The 4358-nt window shown below is 46.8% G+C and overlaps 1 long non-coding RNA gene across 1 annotated transcript in view; it reads left to right on the forward strand.

The window, feature by feature from the left end:
- The window catches only part of LOC116075027, a 7385-nt gene extending 4798 nt beyond the window's left edge, over positions 1–2587 (forward strand). Inside the window, exon 2 of the long non-coding RNA XR_004112387.1 lies at positions 1778–2587. This is a non-coding gene — a long non-coding RNA (uncharacterized LOC116075027). The remainder of the gene's footprint in view (positions 1–1777) is intronic.
- Positions 2588–4358: the final 1771 nt, after the last annotated feature.

A 4358-nucleotide genomic window follows, 5' to 3' on the forward strand; every position in this document is an offset into this window, starting at 1 on the left:
TGGGCTATACCAGGCTGCACTAGGCTGCACTGGGCTGCACTGGGCTGCACTGGGGGCTACACTGGGGGCTGCACTGGGCTGCACTGGGCTGCACTGGGCTGTACTGTACTGTACATCTTGTCATCTGTGGTTGTAGGTCCCAGTGCTCCCAGCTAGGTAGGACTGTTGAATACTTCCACCCATGGTAGTGTACATAGAAAGTTCAGAAGGGTGAAAGCTAGGCAGCAGGGAAGAGAATCCCAGATTGTTAACAGCTTGATTTCTCCATGTCCTACTACTTCACGTGTAGCGTTCTCAGCAAAAGCATCTTACTGTAAAGTTTTAGAGGGCAGCTTTAAGAGCAGCACCAGACTGGAATGTTGGTATATCAGACATCATTGGCCAACAATTCAAAACAATGTAACTAGCCTGGTACTGATGGGCTTTAATTATATATATATCATAGGTTGTGTAGTGGGGTATTGCTTCCCCATTATAGGACAACTCCATTCAAACTATATATGGTGTGTGTGTGTGTGTGTGTGTGTGTGTGTGTGTGTGTGTGTGTTTAAAAGCTTCTACAGTAGTAATTTCTATATGGCTTTTTCAAAAGGCCATTAGCATTAGTTATCTCTCCCCATACTCCCTCATCTATCCTGTGGTCCCCTCCTACAGCTCATTTAACCCTTCCTGTTCCATTATTCCCATCCCCCATCCGCAGTCTACCCTTCTTCCCTTGAATGCTTCCTGTACCCCCTTAGTAGTTTCCTTGATTTAAACACATATACTTGAAATCCGAATCTATCATCCACATAGAAGAGGGGATATGCGGTACTGGTCTTTCTGGGTCTGGGTTACTTCACTAGGACTGATTATCTCTGGCTCCAGGCATTTACCTGCAAATCTCACTGAAGCACGTTTTCATTAGTCTGTTTCCATTTTCTCGCATTTTGAACACAGCAGCAGTGAATGCGGATGAACAAGCATCTCTGTAGTAGAATACAGAATCCCTTGGGACTCTGCCCAGGAGGGCTATAGCTGCTTCATACAGTAGACCTATTTCTAGCTTTTTGAGGAATCTGCCCCATTTTCATTCCCACTAATAACTAAGTGTTCTTCTTTCCCCAGATTCATGTCAGAGTTAGTTGCCTCTCTTATGACTAAAGATGAAGTCACAAAGCTTCTATAAGTCTACACTAGTTATACATCTGATAGAGGCTCTAGAATATATAAATAATTCAGAGGTTTAAACAGTAAGAAAAAATAAATAACGTAATTAAAAAGAGTGCCATAGGAGTGGATATAAGAAAAAAAAAAAGAGGTACAAATGAATACCTATCTGTCTGGCTGTCTGGCTGTCTACTGTTTTAAATAGAGTGTTCAGCATTTTTAGCTGAAAAAATTTTCCGGGGAAAATGTCCCTTTTAATCTCCAGAAACCTAGCAGAGTTCCCCAAGTGTGCGGGCTGATCTTGGTTGTGGACCTGACTCACTTGGGCAGAGCAATCTTGGGCAGCTGGGGTGGGGTGGGGTGGGGGTGGGGTGGGGGTAGAGGATGGTATCCATCTGATTAACTTGGATGTGTCAGTGAGTCATTTCTTCATTGGTGATTGCTGCTGCGGGGAGGGCCTCCGCCATGGTGGGCGGTGCCGTCTCTGTGCAGGTGGGCTGGGCTGCATAAGAAAGCTACCTGAGCCTGAGTAAGCAGGGTTACTCTATGGCCTGTTTCCATTCCTGCTTCCAGCACGATGGCCTGTGACTTAGAAGCAGCAAGATGAGGTGAACTGTTTCCTCCCCAGGTTGCTTTTGGACAGTGTTTATAACAGCAATAAAGACCAAACCAGGACCCCCAAGACTCCAATACAGATCCGATAGAGACTCCAAGGCAGATGACACTCTGCAAAGCCAGCTTTAGCCTGTGGCAGCAGCACACACCTCTTCTGCCCTGCCCTGCGTCTGAGGTGCTGTCCAAAAATGTTTTTCTTCTTAAACTGGGCACACTGGGGACATGTTGCCTGTGGATGTCTTCCTAAGTAAAATTTGCTTTCAGGGCTCTGCCGTGGTCGGGACTCCCACACTCCTCGCCCTCTGGCTAGGCTATTTCTTCACTCTGTGCCTTTGCACAGTGCTGGATTTGGCTCTGTGCTCATGTCTCCCCAGTTCCACTTCTTGAAAGTATGCTCCTGAATATGTTACTTAGCCTCTATCCAAATCTCAACCTCTCTGTATACTGAGCAGGATTAATAAGCCAGCTCCCCCCACCACACTCCCCTCATTCAAGGTTTTCAAATTCAGAGAGATAAAACATGGATCTGCTGGTTATGGTTTGTAAAGGATTTGCAAATATAAATGTTTTTCCCCTGACTTAGACTCTTGGAAGAAACCGTCACTTGGGTCGGAGTGCAGCCAGACTCGTGAGGAAGTTTGCCCCTTGTTGGTATTCATGAACAAGAATTCCTGGAGAGAAGCTGTGCTTGGAAAGGCTGGTGCCAGATTGAAACTCCGTTGACTTCCAGTCACCTTGGGCTAGCCATTCCTTCTAAGGAGTCTCACCCACATCTGTGTTTCTAACATCCTGTGACTGACAGATAAAAACCTCTTAGAAAGCACTAACTTAACAAAATGCTTCTTTTCACTGCTGCTCCATAGCCACCTGTTCATAGACTTACCAAAGTATTTGCAAAGCGCCATGATTTATGACCTTCTTTATTCAAAAACCAGAAAATCTTCACCAAGCCGCTCAGTGCTGGAATGTGGGATCTGAGGAACCCATGGCTGTGTTCCTGAACCATGGTTCCTCATATTGTGGGATCTGAGGAACCCATGGCTGTGTCCCTAAACTGTGGCTCCTCATATTTAGTTCCAGAATAAATGATCTTCTGCTCCCTTTGAGTGGACGTGCGTTCTGTGTCGGCACACCCTCTACATGGAGAAGGCTGCTAGGACCATGTAGTCTCCATGCACTGCTCATGAAGTCCTGATCACCTAGGGTGAAATACAAGGTCACCAGGACACGAGCTATGCTCTTCAGCCGGCTCCTGGTGTGGCCGTACGCTTACAGGTATTGGTCTAAGGCCTGAAGGAAGTCAACCACCTTCCCTTTGGGGGTTAAGCATGTTTATTTTGTTTTCCTTATAATACATTAAAATTGGCTTAGAATTTTAAAGGGTCACATAAAATACTAGGTAAATCTAGTAGCTATTGAGGTGTTGTGTCTGTGCTCCATTGTAAGGAGTGGGGGCTTTACCCAGGGCTTTGATTATTTAGAGACAGCTCCTAGGACCAGTGGAACTTTGAAAGTGAAGCCTCACCTGTCTTGTCTCATCTGGGATAGTTCAGTGACACTTTTATGACCCCAGACGCTGCTGAGTCAGCGTCCTGAGGAGAGCTGCCTCGCCTTACACTCCACCCCAAGAGCCGGGACCTTGCTGGCTTTCATTTCAGCATGAAGGTTAGTTATCTGGATTTGGAGGTGTAGCAAGCACATGAAGAAAAGTGCTCTTTGGGGTACTCCGTAATAAGGAAATCCATTTCACATCTGCCATTGCTGTAGGCATGCAGAAGTCAACTAGCGAGCCTGTGTTGGGCCGTGAAGAGGCCAGCGGGGGCCAGTAGGGACCAGCAGAGCCACATACACCTTGCAGTGTTCAGTTTTCCACCAAGCATCACAACTCTGGCTTCAAGTGCATCAGAGAGAAGGACGGGAGAAATCAACACTCCCTGGTGAAGTCGCTGACCTTGAGCCATGAGACAATCAGGGCAGAAGCCTCTGGCCCTTCTGGAAGCTGGATCTGGCAGCAGATAATTCATCCTAGGAGTCCCAGGGGGCGAGTGTGGATGGATGTGTTCCAAACTCTAGTCGTTTCCCTTGTCGGTGACTTATTTAGGCTGAGGCATGTGACAATTCCATACTGTGATGAAGAGAGTCAAGTTTCTCTCATTTAAACAAAGTGCTAGGAGGAGAACGTGTGTGATGCTTTAGAGCTATCACCGCCATTTTGTAACTATGAGGGTAGACACCAGAGGCAAAGGCATCCATTTAGCCTGGCAGAGTGGGAAGATTGAGTGTCGAGCTATGCTGAGCTACTGAGTCAGTCTATGCCAGTCCTGGCTCCTGTGGTAAACAAACAACAAGCCAAAACAACTAGGACAAACAACCCCAGAAGGTCAAAAGGTCAAGGTCAAGCCAGTCATGTGGTCTAGAATCCTAGAACTTGGGAGGCAGAGGCAGGTGGATCTCTGTGAGTTTGAGGCAGAAGTCAAGGTCACGAGGTCATCCTCAGCTACATGGGAAGCTTGAGGTAAACCTGAGCTACATGATACCCTATAGCACACACACACACACACACACGCACACACACACACACACACACACACACA

The sequence above is a fragment of the Mastomys coucha genome, unplaced genomic scaffold (genome assembly GCF_008632895.1).
Source record: "Mastomys coucha isolate ucsf_1 unplaced genomic scaffold, UCSF_Mcou_1 pScaffold3, whole genome shotgun sequence".
Taxonomy (NCBI): Eukaryota; Metazoa; Chordata; class Mammalia; order Rodentia; family Muridae; genus Mastomys; species Mastomys coucha.